A 17000-nucleotide genomic window follows, 5' to 3' on the forward strand; every position below is an offset into this window, starting at 1 on the left:
GTAGCAGAAGTGACACTGTGTGAATGCCAAGCCAAGGCATCCACAGGCCTTGCTTCTTCAAATTTCACCTTCCAAATTCAGCTGCCACATGAAGAAGCCAAACCTTTGAAGAAGCCCAGGATTCTACTTCCTAGAGGATGAAGAGAGATTCAGTCACCCCATCTGAGAACTCCAGAAGAAGACTCTCCCAGTCAAGTCACAGAATCATGATAAATATCAGAGATGGTTGTTTGAAGTTAGAGACTTTTTCGGTGATTTGTCACAAAGCAGCAGTTGGCACATTACAACCGAAATACACTCAATAAGTGCTTCATTTATTGGATTGGGGTTGAGCAAGATGAATTTTAAAACATTTGCTACCTTCAAAAGCAGAGACTGAATGGAAACACAATCCCATCTTCTGACCAGTGTTTGAATTATCTACGACACAAGTATTAGAGGAAAAAATACAATTTTTTTGATTTTAGGTCCTATCCAGACAATTCTGAGGAGCTGGATTTTAATCTTACAAAAAAGTGGCATTTGGGAAGTTGAAAGAGTGAAGGAATTAACAACTTGGACCATATATGCTGCTGCTAAGTCACTTCAGTCGTGTCCGACTCTGTGCGACCCCATAGACGGCAGCCCACCAGCGCCGTCCCTGGGATTCTCCAGGCAAGAACACTGGAGTGGGTTGCCATTTCCTTCTCCAATGCATGAAAGTGAAAAGTGAAAGTGAAGTTGCTCAGTCGTGTCTGACTCCTAGCGACCCCATGGACTGCAGCCTACCAGGCTCCTCTGTCCATGGGATTTTCCAGGCAAGAGAACTGGAGTGGGGTGCCACTGCCTTCTCCATGGACCATATATATATAGTGGTACAAATATTACAGTATTTTTGGAAACAGTCCCAAATAATATCAAAACAAAAAATGTATGTATATAGTTGGCAAGTAAAGTAAAAATTTCAAATCCTGTAACGTTCTGATAAATTTTAATCCTCCATTGCAGAATACAAATGCAATTTTCACAGAATACAAATAAATAAGTTATTCTTGAGATGAAAGTTTTGAGGGAATTATGTGCATAGTGTGATAGTTTGAACATTCATGCTAGCAAGGTAATACTCAAAATCCTTCACACTAGGCTTCAGCAGTACACGAACCTGGAACTTTCAGATGTACAAGCTGGTTTTAGAAAAAGGAGAGGAGCTAGAGATCAAATTGCCAACATATGTTGGATCATAGAGGGCAAAGGAATTCCAGAAAAACATCTACTTCTGCTTCATTGATTACACTAAAGCTTTTGAATGTGTGGATCACAGCAAACTGTGGAAAATTCTTAAAGAGATGGGAATACCAGATCACCTTACCTGCCTCTTGAGAAATCTGTATGTGAGTCAATAAGCAACAGTTAGAACTGGACATGGAACAATAGACTGGTTTAAAATTGGGAAAGGAATACATCAAAGCTGTATATTGTCACTCTGCTTGTTAACTTGTATGCAGAGTACACCATGTGAAATGCCAGGCTGGATGAATCACAAACTGGAATCAAAACTGTAGGGAGAAATATCAACAATCTCAGATATGCAGATGATACCACTCTAATGGCGGAGAGTGAAGAGGAACTAAAGTGTCTCTTGATGAGGGTTAAAGAGGAGAGTGAAAAAGTTGACTTAAAACTCAACATTCAAAAAACTAAGATCATTGCATTTGATCCCATCAGTTCATGGCAACTAGATGGGGAAAAAAGTGCAAACAGTGACAGATTTTATTTTATTGTGCTCCAAAATCACTGTGGATGGTGATTGCAGCCATGAAATTAAAAGACATTTGCTCCTTGGAAGAAAAGCTATGACAATCCTAGATAGCATATTAAAAAGCAGAGAAAACACTTTGCCAACAGATTCTTATAGTCAAAGCTGTGGTTTTTTCCAGTTGTCATGTATAGATGTGAGACTTGAACCATAAAGAAGATTGAATGCTGAAGAATTGATGCTTTCTAACATATTAGATGATTTACCTACTTATTTATCATCACAACAGCCTAGATAAATATAGTATATTATCTCTGTTTTATGATTTTTCCCAAGGTTATAATTATGTAAGTGGGTAAGGATTTGAACCTGTGACTTCTTCAAAGAACCAACTTCCAAGCTCTTTCTCTTCCAGTATATGATATTGCATTGCTCTCAACAAACAAACCAACAAACAGATATTCCATTCCATTTAATTCATCAAAATGCAACTCAAATTATTTTTGAGTTGTTACTCTATGTCCAGCCCTGTGTAACAGTTCTAAGCATCTTAAAAACTTATTATTGAGTTTCAATATCTTTATGTTTTAGACTGTGCTTTCAAATTGTGGTGCTGGAGAAGACTCTTGAGAGTCCCTTGACTGCAAGAAGATCAAACTAGTCAGTCCTAAAGGAAATCAACCCTAAATATTCATTGAAAGAATGGTTGCTGAAGCTGAAGCTCCAATATTTTGGCCACCTTATATGAAGAGCTGACTCATAGGAAGACCCTGATGAAAGGAAAAAGGGAAAGGGACAACAGAGGATGAGATGGTTGGATGGCATCACTGACTCAATGGATATGAATTTGAGCAAACTCTGGAAGACAGAGAAGGATAGGGAAGCGTGGAATGCTACAATTAATGGGGTTGCAAAAGTTGGAGACTACATGACTTATCAACTGAACAACAGCAATGTGTAGACACTCAAACATCTGCTGATTGGATAAGCTGATTGATTCCTCTATTTGCTAAGCACTATCACATTTTTAATTTCATACATCAAAAATAGAGTAATGGTACTAAAAGCATTACTGCTGCTGCACGGCGCAGGAGCAGCCCAGAGGAGATACCCCACATCCAAGGTAAGGAGCAGTGGCTGTGCTTTGCTGGAGCAGACATGAAGACATACCCCACGTCCAAGGTAGACTAAACCCAAGTAAGAAGGTAGGTGTGGAGAGAGGGCATCAGAGGGCAGACAGACTGAAAGCACAATCACAGAAACTAGCCAATCTGATCACATGGACCACAGCCTTGTCTAAGGCAATGAATCTAAGCCATGCCATGTGGGGCCGCCCAAGACGAATGGGTCATGGTGGAAAGGTCTGACAGAATGTAGGCCACTGGAGAAGGGAATGGCAAACCACTTCAGCATACTTGCCTTGAGAACCCCATGAACAGTATGAAAAGGCAAAAAAATAGGACATTGAAAGATGAACTCTCCAGGTCGGTAGGTGCCCAATATGCTACTGGAGATCAGTGGAGAAATAACTCCAGAAAGAATGAAGGGATGGAGCCAAAGCAAAAACAATACCAAGTTGTGGATATGACTGGTGATAGAAGCAAGGTCTGATGCTGTAAAGAGCAATATTGCATAGGAACCTGGAATGTCAGGTCCATGAATCAAGGCAAACTGGAAGTGGTCAAACAGGAGATGGCAAGAGTGAACGTCGACATTCTAGGAATCAGCAAACTAAAATGGACTGGATTGGGTGAATTTAACTCAGATGACCATTATATCTACTACTGTGGGCAGGAATCCCTTAGAAGAAATGGAGTAGCCATCACAGTCAACAAAAGAGTCCAAAATGCAGTACTTGGATGCAATCTCAAAAATGATAGAATGATCTTTGTTCATTTCCAAGGCAAACCATTCAATATCACAGTAATCCATGTCTATGCCCCAACCAGTAATGCTGAAGAAGCTGAAGTTGAACCATTATATGAAGAACTACAATACCTTCTATAACTAATACACAAAAAAGATGTCCTTTTCATTACAGGAGACTGGAATGCAAAAGTAGGAAGTCAAGAAACACCTGGAGTAACGGGCAAATTTGGCCTTGAAGTACAGAATGAGGAAGGGCAAAGGCTAATAGAATTTTGCAAAGAGAACACACTGGTCATAGCAAACACCCTCTTCCAACAACACAAGAGAAGACTCTATACACATGGACATCACCAGATGGCCAACGCTGAAATCAGATTGATTATATTCTTTGCAGCCAAAGATGGAGAAGCTCAATACAGTCAGCAAAAACAAGACCGGGAGCTGACTGTGGCTCAGATCATGAACTCCTTATTGCCAAATTCAGACTTAAATTGAAGAAAGTGGGGAAAACTAGTAGACCACTCAGGTATGACCTAAATCAAATCCCTAATGATTATACAGTGGAAGTGAGAAATAGATTTAAGGGACTAGATCTGATAGACACAGTGCCTGATGAACTATGGATGGAGATTCATGACATTGTACAGGAGACAGGGATCAAGACCATCCCCAAGAAAAAGAAATGCAAAAAAGCAAAATGGCTGTCTGAGGAGGCCTTACAAATAGCTGGGAAAAGAAGAGAAGTGAAAAGCAAAGGAGAAAAGGAAAGATATACCCATTTGAATGCAGAGTTCCAAAGAATAGTAAGGAGAGATAAAAAAGCATTCCTCAGCAATCAATGCAAAGAAATAGAGGAAAACAATAGAATGTAAAGACTAGAGATGTCTTCAAGAAAATTAGAGATACCAAGGGAACATTTCATGCAAAGATGGGCAGAAGAAAGGACAGAAATGGTATGGACCTAACAGAAGCAGAAGATATTAAGAAGAGGTGGTAAGAAGACACAGAAGAACTATACAAAAAAGATCTTCATGACCCAGAGAGCCAGGTATCCTGGAATGTGAGTGAATTTAAGTAGGCCTTAGGAAGCATTACTACAAACAAAGCTAGTAGAGGTGATGAAATTCCCCTAAGGTATTTCAAATCCTAAAAGATGATGCTGTGAAAGTGCTGCACTCAATATGTCAGCAAATTTGGAAAAATCAGCAGTGGCTATAGGACTAGAAAACGTTAGTTTTTATTCTAATCCCAAAGACAGGCAATGCCAAAGAATGCTCAAACTACCACACAATTGCACTCATCTCACACGCTAGTAAAGTAATGCTCAAAATTCTCCAAGCCAGGCTTCAGCAATATATGAACCATGAACTTCCAGAGGTTCAAGCTGGTTTTAGAAAAGGCAGAGGAAGCAGAGATCAAATTGCCAACACCCACTGGATCATTGAAAAAGCAAGAAAATTCAAGAAAAACATCTATTTCTGCTTTATTGACTATGCCAAAGCCTTTGACTATGTGGATCACAATAAACTGTGGAAAATTCTGAACGAGATGGGAATACCAGACCACCTGACCTGCCTCTTGAGAAACCTGTATGTAGGTCAGGAAGCAACAGTTAGAGCTGGACATGGAACAACAGACTGGTTCCAAATAGGAAAAGAAGTACGTCAAGGTGGTATATTGTCACCCTGCTTATTTAACTTATATGCAGAGTACATCATGAGAAATGCTGGGCTGGAAGAAGCACAAGCTGGAATCAAGATTGCTGGGAGAAATGTCAATAACCTCAGATATGCAGATGACACCACCCTTATGGCAGAAAGTGAAGAAGAACTAAAAAGCCTCTTGACAGAAATGAAAGAGAGTGAAAAAGTTGGCTTAAAGCTCAACATTCAGAAAACTAAGATTATGGCATCTGGTCCCATCACTTCCTGGGAAATAGATGGGGCAACAGTGGAAACAGTGTCAGACTTTATTTTTCTGGGCTCCAAAATCACTGCAGATGGTGATTGTAGCCATGAAATTAAAAGATGCTTAATCCTTGGAAGAAAAGTTATGACCAACCTAGACAGCATATTAAAAAGCAGAGATATTACTTTGTCAACAAAGGTCCATCTAGTCAAGGCTATGATTTTTCCAGTAGTAATTTATGGATGTGAACGTTGGACTATAAAGAAAGCTGAGTGCAAAAGAATTGATACTTTTGAACTGTGGTGTTGGGGAAGACTCCTGAGAATCCCTTGGACTGCAAGGAGATCCAACCAGTCCATCCTAAAGGATATCAGTCCTGAGTGTTCATTGGAATGACTCATGTTGAAGCTGAAACTCCAATACTTTGGCCACCTGATGGGAAGAGCTGACTCATTTGAAAAGACCCTGATTCTGGGAATGATTGAGGGCAGGAGCAGAAGGGGATAATAGAGGATGAGATGGTTGGATAGCATCACCGACTCAATGGACATGAGTTTGGATAAACTCTGGGAGTTGGTGATGGACAGGGAGGCCTGTTGTGCTGCGGTTCATGGGGTTGGAAGGAGTCAGATAAGACTGAGTGACTGAACTGAACTAAAAACGTATTTAATGCAAATATGAAGAAATACAAAGTCACCATATATTTACAGTCTTTATCCAGGCAAATGGTCCCATGTGAATTAGCAGTTGGATCCTATAGGTATCCCAAATGGTATCTGTGGAAATTTATTTAGGACCAAATTATATTCCCCACCTACTAGACAATTAGAACATAGCACATGTGTGCAGGATAAGGGAGGAAATTATCTATCAAGAATATCTCAAGGCAATTGGCAAATGTCCAGATTTCAGAGAAACCTAGTTAGTGCCCTATTCTAACTGCAAAAGTAATTTTCTTCCTGAAATGAAAAATTAATGTGATGTTCCTGAAGGGAAACATTTAATAATAATCAAGTCAAGGCCATAAGGCACCTGATTCCCTTCTGTGACCTTAGTCCTAATATAGTAGTAACCCTGCGGCTCTGCTCTTAACTAGAGTGTGGTTCAGAGACCAAATCATTGAACCATGATGTTCGGATACTCTCTTTGCTCCCATTTCATATGATAATCAGTGTTGAGTTGATGGATATCGCTAAAAAGTATAAGAAATTTCTTTTCCCCACTTTTTTTTTTAAACCAAACTACAGTTCAATGATATTAAAAGAAAGAAATAATTTTAATGAGTTAAGTTGCAATAAAATCCTGGCTCATATGTTTCCACATACTTCAGTTCCGTTCAGTCAGTTCAGTCACTCAGTCGTGTCCGACCGACTTTTTGCGACCCCATGAATCGCAGCATGCCAGGCCTCCCTGTCCATCACCAACTCCCGGAGTTTATCCAAACTCACGTCCATCGAGTCGGTGATGCCATCCAACCATCTCATCCTCTGTTGTCCCCTTCTCCTCCTGCTCCCAATCCCTCCCAGCATCAGGGTCTTTTCCAGTGAGTCAACTCTTCTCATGAAGTGGCCAAAGTATTGGAGTTTCAGCTTTAGCATCAGTCCTTCCAATGAACACCGAAGTCTGATCTCCTTTAGAATGGAGTGGTTGGATCTCCTTGCAGTCCAAGGGACTCTCAAGAGTCTTCTCCAACACCACAGTTCAAAAGCATCAATTCTTCGGCGCTCAGCTTTCTTCACAGTCCAACTCTCACATCCATACATGACCACTGGAAAAACCATAGCCTTGACTAGACAGACTTTTGTTGGCAAAGTAATGTCTCTGCTTCTCAATATGCTATCTAGGTTGGTCATAACTTTCCTTCCAAGGAGTAAGCATCTTTTAATTTCATGGCTGCAGTCACTATTGCCATTGTAATTAATTAGATATCTAAAACAGAGACATAAGAATATACATTAACATTTCATAAGAATATTATTTTGCAATAAAATACTTTACCAATAGCAATGGAAAATTATAGTTACAAAAATACATTAGAAATTTAGAAGATTCAATTTCATCATTATAAAACCACTAATAAAAATAGCATTTAATAGAACAAGTGACACTTAATAGAAAATGTATATATGTTTAAACAGGAGATGTCTTAGCAATTGTGATTTTTCCCTTAGTTTGTTGCATTTTAAGCTCTGGTTCTATGGAACTCCACACATTTAGCACTATTGTAGAATCTTGAAATCAAGATTCCAATTTTCTGCCTATGAAGGAATCTCTTCCATGGCATGTCTGATGAGTGCTCCAGGTTGAAATATTTTCACAGAGAACCCAAACAAGAAGGCCACTTCCTTATACTACAAGACACTTCAGTGTTTAACAATTTAAATTTGCACCAAATTTTCCTGCCAGGAGTCCTGGTTCTGCTTGACATAGCAGATTCCTTTTACATAACATAGCCCTTCAAATATTTGTCAGCAACTATTATGGCGTGGGGAGAAGGCAATGGCAGCCCACTTTAGTACTCTTGCCTGGAAAATCCCACGGATGGAGGAACCTGGTAGGCTGTAGTCCATTGGGTTGCTAAGAGTCAGACATGACTGAGCGACTTCACTTTCACTTTTCACTTTCATGCACTGGAGAAGGAAGTGGCAACCCACTCCAGTGTTCTTGCCTGGAGAATCCCAGGGATGGGGGAACTGGGTGGGCTGCCGTCTATGGAATCACACAGAGTCGGACATGACTGAAGCGGCTTAGCAGCAGCAGCAGCATTATGACATGGGTAGATTCATTCTAGGAAGCTCACTTTTGCTGCAGGGTGGGATAAAGTGAAAGAACTAAAGCCAAAAGAAATTAGGGAAAGTGATTGCCCAACAGATTATAAGGAATGGAAAAAAGGAACAACCTCTGGCTTTGTATTCCCCAGATGTTCAGTTTATGCCACTGGGAATTTTATGTACGTTTGACATAATAATTAAACTGGCTAATCATTTTGGAAATGATTTTAAAATTAAATTCCTACTATACACAGAACAACAAAACGAACTGGAGATGAATTAAACATTTTAAAGTTAAACCACTGATGTATTAGAAAACTTTACAGGCCAATAAAAAACATTCTTGGATGGTAAAGCATATTCTTAGCACTATCTGAAAATCAAAAATATATTTAAGAAAATATTTTAAAATCTAATCATTTAGCAAGTATGAAACTCAGACCCCAAACTTTAGTATGCAGTCAAGACTTTGTTTTCTCAAATTTCAATCTTCTAACAGGTTGTCAGTGAATTCCAACCTTGATCTCATTGATGCCCTCTTCTCTCCCTCAAGTTGCATGAAATTAGAGAGGCTTATGTGGCAGGGAGAAAAGAAGGCTGGGTGATGGTGGAGTAGAAAGGGATAACAGGATACAAATGCCAGTGCTTTGTCTTTTAACAAGTTCTTTACAGTGGTGGGAAAACCCCACTCTAATGCCTGTCTACACTCTGTGTCTCCTTTCCCAACTTCTCCTCTCCCTCTTTTTCTGCTATAATGGATTTTAAGGGTGCATTTTAAAACATTCATCACAGCATAACTACAGTTTTTTTTTTTTCAAATGTCTGTGTAGAAGAAAATCATGCCCCTAAGTATTGAAAGGAAAAAAAAAAAAAAAAAAACTAGGGAAATTATTCCAATGTACATGATAAACAGAGAAAAAAACTTTTACAAATTAAATGCAAAAGACAGTGTCTCATATAAAAATTTTCAAAGAACAAAGAACACAATCTAGAGGAAGAAACAAATTTTCAGTAAATATGCAAAATTGCTTACACTTACTAGAAATTTTAAAAATGTAAAATAAAGTAACAACTAACAATTATTTAAAAATAATCATACTGGAATATTTTTCTTTTAATGTCAGACCCTAATAATAAAAATAAATAATATTTTGGTGAAAATTAATCCAAAAAATCCATGATAAAGAAAATATCGAAATTTTAAATAAAGGCAGGATCCAACCCTGCACTTATATGACCTTAATCGTGGCCCTGCAAATAATGGTGAATATCAGGAGAAATAACACTCATGTACATTGTGAATGACCTTTAAGTTAGTGGGTAATTTGGCAATATATATCTACAGTTGAAAAATACATAGCCCTTGACATAAAAATTCCACTTTTGGGAATTTATAATAAAACTATGATAAATGAATACAGGTATCAACACACTGGGCTTCCCTGATAGCTCAGTTGGTAAAGAATCCGCCTGCAACGTGGGAGACCTGGGTTTGATCCCTGAGTTGGGGATCCCCTGGAGAAAGGAAAGGCTACTCACTACAGTATTCTGGCCTGGAGAATTTCATAAACTGTATAGTCCATGGGGTTGCAAAGAGTGGGACACAACTGAGGAACTTTCACTTTTTGGTTAGGACTTCCCTATAGATCAAAGGGTAAAGAAATCTGCCTGTGATACAGACCAGGCAGGAGACCTGGGGTCAATCCCTGGGTTGGGAAGTTCCTCTGGAGAAGGGAATGGCAATCCACTCCAGCATTCTTGTGTTGAGAATTCCATGGACAGAGAAGCCTGGCGGGCTACAGTCTGTGGGGCACATTAATAAGAACATTAATATTCATTTACACATTGTTTAAAACAGCAAAACACTGCAAAGAATGATAATCAATTATTCAAATAATTTATGCCGTAGCCACTCACCAGAATAATATTGAGCAATTAAAAAGATGTAGACATAGATGTTTTTACATAGACACTTGAGCTATACTATATAAGTAAAAGCTTTCATTTTTTCGGTAGACAAAATGGTAAAAAAAAAAATTGAAGTTTATACATATATAATACATATATATGTGTATGCATATATGCACATGCACACACATTATCTATCTCTATGAATGAATTAAAATTTAGAAAGATGAATCTCGAAGCATTAACTGTAATTATCTCTGGGGGGTAGAATATGGATGATTTTTTTCTTTCTAAATTTCTGTATTAGTGAAATTTTTTCTGACTCCTAAATTTATTCCACCAAGTTGGGGGAGGAGGGAGAACTCAGCCAAAAACTTTCCATCAAAGGAATGACTAAGATACCAAAATCCCCAAATCACAAGAAAAAAGTCTAAAAGCTGTCCAGCTCATTTTTCACCTGCCTTAGAAGATGGCATCTGGAAAAATCTAATAGGGACTGTAGCACTTATAGTCCCAGGATTTTCCCATAAGTCTCCTTCTTCCCTTTTGTTTTGAACAAATATGTTTTCAAGTTCTGGGTTTCACTTTATTTACCCTTGAATGCTGCAATAATGGCACCCTAATTCTAAAATAGATCGCTTTTATAGCCAAGTATCCTTCTATGCCAGTCCCTTGACCACAGTTAACAACAGGAAAGAAGAACAAGACAACACCATGCCCTAAAACTTGGGAGAAAGCCTAGAGTCATGAGAGCAAGAGGATAAAATTTCAAGAAGCCACCAAGCAATGCCAAATTCTATAAAAATTTAAAGGTATGAAGACTAAGTCTAGATTGTTGGATTAGGGAACTGGAGATCAGTGGCCACTTTCAAGGGTATGTTTGGAAGTGAAATGTCAGAAGTTGTTATGAAAGGATGCTGGAACATTGGGTAAGAACCAAGACAATGGGTAAGAATGAGCTAGAATTTCAAAGTGCAATTTGAGTGAGAAGTGGTGGAAAGAGAAGGACTTGACAGGATAGGAAAAAGAGAAGCTCTAAGCACTTAAAGTGAAGAGAAAGGGAGATATATTAAAATGACATTTTACAATAGAAGTAAATGAAGGAAAATGGTCATGGGGAATGTAGGACTGACAAGGATATAAAATCAAATGTGAATGTGTGCAAATTACCTAGGCCTCCAGATTTGATTCTTTAGTCCAACATGGGTCACAAGATTCCGCATTTTTAACAAGCTCTCAGGTGATGCTGATGCTTCTGCTCTTCAGGACACACTTAGAGAAGCAAGGGGCCGACTCAGTGAAAGGAAAGGAAGACCTCTTTCTCTGAGAATCGATTAAGGAAAGCGACATGATAGGTGTAGAAATCAAGCCCGAGAAGAGAACAGGTAAGGGAGTCTATGCTAAGTGACCTTTAGCTCCTCTGTAAAATATGAGTGAGCTCATTTGTTGAGAATGAGGGAATGTGGAGAAATGAGGTCTCGGAAACAGTGGGGAAGTTTCAGATGAACTGTTGCAAGACGCTTATTATGAGATCAAGAAGACATGAACTGCTTCTTTTGGTGAGGTGCACTATTAACATAATTAAACCATAAAGTGAAGTGTGGGCTTTAGGAAAAGGAAATAAAGATGACTTTCCCCAATTAAAATTAATGAGATAAAGTTCACCTCTGGTGGCCACAATGCGCTTGCTAATGACTGCCTTAAAAGGATCAGGAATGCAGTTCACCCCAATACTTACATCTTTGAAATAGTCTACCCACAATTTAACTCACTTGTCTAAACTTTTTCTATTTATCTCGTGTCCAGAAAATGAATGTGAAAAATACAGCCTTAAGCTGTAAGCAGGCTGCCTAGAAACAATAACAATAAAAAATTGGATGAAAAAATGAGAGCTTCTAGACTGGTTAATATTTGGGCAAAGGGTAGTTTTCAACTTATCCAAGTTAATTTTTCCAAGAGCAATTATCCTTGTTGGCATCTACCCAGGACTTGAGGTTGACATTATTCCTTCAGCAGAAAATGGCATGGGTATCGCTCATGACCTAAAATTCTTCTGGTGTCACCTTGGCCCCACTGTGCCTCTTCTGAAAAACCACTTTTCTGTCATCATCTGCACAGCCCTCCAGTGCTCTAAATTGAGGATTCAGCTTCAGATATTGCCTTGGAATTTGGTTCTGTGTGTGAAATGAACATTGTTAGAAAATGAACCTCCCCTATGTGTTAGTCTGTTCATTAAAAATGGAATAGCAAAAGGAGAAAATAAATTGCAAGGAGTCCCTTAGCCGCCCTCAATATTCACAACATTCAGAGTTGGCTATTGAAATATGAAAAGGCAAACGTGGAAGAGCTGAAAATGAGCAGAATCACAGCCCCCAGGTCTCCACTGGTCTGTTCCAGCAGCAGCTGCAGCTCCCCAATCCCAATAATTTAGTGTTATGATCACTCTCTCATTATTAGTAATTTTATGCACTATGAACTTCCATGCTTTTCTCATCTACTGATCATTTATACCAGATTCATTCCCCAAATTCATCTGCTGTATTCCTCATCGGGCCTTCTCTGAAGTCATTTTCCTCTTCACTAAATTATCAAAGTGATTCCTTTCATTTCACCTATCATCTCTCTGTTTTATGGTTATTTACATATCTTATCTCCATGTTAAATCATTAGATTCTTAAGAACAGAAATCCCAGCTTACTTTGTTTCATATCCTTCATAACATCTAATCATATTTTTAAAGTTTTTTTTATCTGTATGATTTTTTTTTTTGTAAAAAGGGATTCAGTTAGAGGCTGACATGAAGCTAAAATAAATGGTAATTATCAAAACATGTTTCAATTCTGGAATTCTGTAAGCGTAATCAAGGGTACCACCTCAGTTTTCCCTATGTTCATCCTTGTTCTTCCTCTTGGTTGCATGCAGAATATATGGTATGTATTCCAAAAGATATTAGCAAGGGAGCTAATGAGACCCACATAATACACTTTTGATGAGTTAGACTCTGTACCACACATAAACCACAATGAAATGTATAAACTTCATAGCAACAATTTCTCACATTCTCAAATTGCAGAAAGCAGAGATGACGGGAAATGTCATAAAATTAAGAACAATAAAAAAATGCAGGAAAAAAATCACCCAAGGGTTTTACAATCCTCTCTCCATTCAGCAAAAATACTCAATCCTTTTCAGTGAAGGTAGTGAATATCATTTTGCATTTTACATATATCATATGGCTAATTACTTTTTAAATATGGAATTGACAGGATAGTTTGGGGTGAGACAATACTAATCTCATTTTCTGGGAAGTTCTAGAAGAATTTTTATAATCTATTATCAGCAACTTTTCAGTTGAACAGACCGAGTAAAATTTTCAAAATATCTCAGGCTTTTTACTTTGTATGGTATCACCTTTTCATTAATATATCAATAGTGGTGTGTCGTTCTTTCACAGCTTGAAAAATTGGTGCCTAATCTCAAAAAAACTTTTTTCCCCTGCCCTGCCAACAACCATAAGGGTTTTCTTCAATGGATTAAAATACTACTGCTTTATACTAAAAGGAAGTAAGGGAAAAGGGAAGTCGCTCAGTCGTGTCCAACTCTTAGCGACCCCATGGACTGCAGCCTACCAAGCTCTTCCGTCCATGGGATTTTCCAGGCAAGAGTACTGGAGTGGGGTGCCATCGCCTTCTCTGATGAATGAGTCTACCTATTTGTAAAAATGTGACTGATGAAAACAGTGCAATCACTAGGTTATCACACTGTGCGAGTTCAGTTGTCAAGAGGGAGCAACTCAAAGGACATCACACAATCTATAAACCAGCTGGAAGGAGCCATCCAGACTTTGCCCTGCCGAACCCTTTCTGGGCGATGATACTAAGTAACATTTAAATTAAACTGGGACACAATATACCTCTTTTCTTTGAGATATGTTTATAAATACATAATTGGCATGACATTTCCCACATAGAGCCTTCCCTGGTGGCTCAGGAATCTGCCTGTAATGCAGAAGACTCTGGTTAGAGCCTCAGGGCTTTCACTTTTTTTCCCCTAAATAGAACATATTAAATAAAATTTACAACATTCACTTTTCAATATATGGCACATTTGTCCTAAAAGTGTTTTTAAAATAACTTATCTGACAGGGGCAAAAGAAGGCCCTGATAATTATCTGATAAATGGCCCAAATTAGGAAATCCATGGACTGTAGCCCTCCAGGCTCCTCTGTCCATGGAATTCTCCAGGCAAGGATACTGGAGTGGGTAGCCATTCCCTTTTCCAGGGGATCTTTCCAACCCAGGGATCGAACACATGTCTCCCGCATTGCAGGCAAATTCTTTACCATCTGAGCCACCAGAGAAGCCCATACAGCAAATAGAATCATAGAATCAGAGTGGACTTTCTTATAAGACAATCAAAACTGGCAATTACAGAGTAATTTAAAATATAATTTATAAGTATGTGTATAAATATATATTTATAAAAATGCTTTAAGTATAATTTTAAAATATGTCTCTCTTCAACCACAAACACAAATAGTCTATTTGCTTAAATCTGATTCTTATGTATAAAATTTCTAGCCTCAAAGTGTGATGTGTTCACTGGTCCATTGAAAAATATGATAAACATCTGAGAGGTGGGAAAAACCAAAATGACTTAAAATGCTATAGCCGCTACTTCCCTCCATTGTTTTCAGTCAGATAGTATAAATTAACTTGGTATAATTAGGGAAGTTAAGTCTAAGATTGTGATAGCCAAAAAAGATTGTTATGAGCCAAATCTAACTGAAATATTTTAATTATTACTTGGAAAAAGTTAACATATGAGTTTTATCAATAAAAACTAATCTGGAATAGCAATCTTAACTACTTTAGCAGGAAGCAAGGGGGAAATAGATTCATCCTTTTCAAATTACTTTCTGATCTGTGACCATCATGGAGGCTTTGAAATGAGCAGAGTAACATAATCTACCTCTTTGCCAAAAGCATTACATCAACCTGTCTCTATCTACATGGGTGAATCTTATGCTTGGGGACATTAATAAAATTATTAATTAAGACAACCATCCTGAAACAATGGGCAAACCTGATTATCTTTTATGAACACCAATTTTAAATGCCATAACAAGAATCTGGTCTTCTCTTTCTTATATCCAACCATACTCCGGAAAGAGATTTCAGAATGGAAATCTTTCTATTTTTGTTTGCACAGCCTGAACAGGCATTTGTTCCCACAGATGTTCCACATTTACACACAGGAAAGAATGTTTGAAATCCACCTCCATCATTTACAAAATGATGATGATACTGACTTCCCATTGGGGCTTTGTTAAATGGTTCCAGATATTTATCATCTGTGACCATTGGGACTGTCTGGCCTAGATTTATCTTTTGTAGGTCCTCCTCAAAGCTCTCCCACCCTCTTCTCTAGGACAAAAGTGTTCTGCTTGGTGTAAGAAAATTGTTAATTATATGAGGACATTTCCTGGCTAATCATTAAAGGAGGTTTGTTAATGATGTTCTTAAAGAGGCTTACAAATCATTTAAAGGTAAATGAAATTATTTAACTGACAGCTTATGCATCCAAAAATTATTACTCTTTGTAAAATAGTAATGTTCAGGCATGATAAAATGGTATCTAACTGCACAGTTGCTTTATTGTTTAGTACTTAGTGGCAGAAAAAAGTTAATTGAAATATGAAAAATGTTTAGTAAGGATTGGTAGTAATTTACCAAATAATGTTGACTCCAGTCACTTTTACAACTTGAATTTGCTGAAACACCTAGCAATTATTTATACACAGTAAAAAATTGTTGGGTTGGCTAATCAATAAAACATTCACCCCTTCTAGAAGCACTTTTTAAACCCCAAGCAAAAACCAAAAAGGCTGTGAACACAACTGCACTGTTTTATTTCTACTGAATATACAAATCCCATTAAGCATTTAGATCTAAAAGTTTATAGACTCTAACACTCACCAGAAGCAATATAAGATCAGTGTTTTTCTACTTGGGCCCCTGCTGAGGTGAAGACCCTTTTAACTTGTTTGAAAATATTAGTATGTCTTAAAGGGCTCAAACTCTATTAGCTTGTTCATTAACACACACACCAACTGAGTCATGACTAAATGAGCAGTGGATTTAAAACATACCTTATAAAAAGTAAAGTGTAGGAGTACCTAAATGGTGATTTAAATGAATATGCTTCTGTAAAAGGAACTTTATTTTATTTTTAATTAATTTTTATTGGAGTATAGTTGCTTTATAACATTGTATTAGTTTTTGCTGTACAGCAAAGTGGATCAATTAGTGGAGGTGATGGAATTCCAGTTGAGCTATTTCAAATTCTGAGAGATGATGCTGTGAAAGTGCTGCACTCAATATGCCAGCAAATTTGGAAAACTCAGCAGTGGCCACAGGACTGGAAAATGTCAGTTTTTATTCCAATCCCAAAGAAAGGCCATGCCAAAGAATGCTCAAACTACTGCACAATTGCATTCATCTCACATGCTAGTAAAGTAATGCTCAAAATTCTCCAAGCCAGGCTTCAACAGTATGTGAACCATGAACTTCCAGATGTTCACGCCGGATTTAGAAAAGGCAGAGGAACCAGAGATCAAATTGCCAATACCTACTGTATCATTGAAAAAGAAAGAGAGTTCCAGAAAAACATCTGCTTCTGCTTTATTGACTATGCCAAAGACTCTGACTGTGTGATCACAACAAACTGTGTAAAATTCTGAAAGAGATGGGAATACCAGACCACCTAACCTGCCTCTTGAGAAACCTACATGCAGGTCAGGAAGCAAC

This window comes from Bos mutus, chromosome 2 (genome assembly GCF_027580195.1).
Source record: "Bos mutus isolate GX-2022 chromosome 2, NWIPB_WYAK_1.1, whole genome shotgun sequence".
Lineage (NCBI taxonomy): Eukaryota > Metazoa > Chordata > Mammalia > Artiodactyla > Bovidae > Bos > Bos mutus.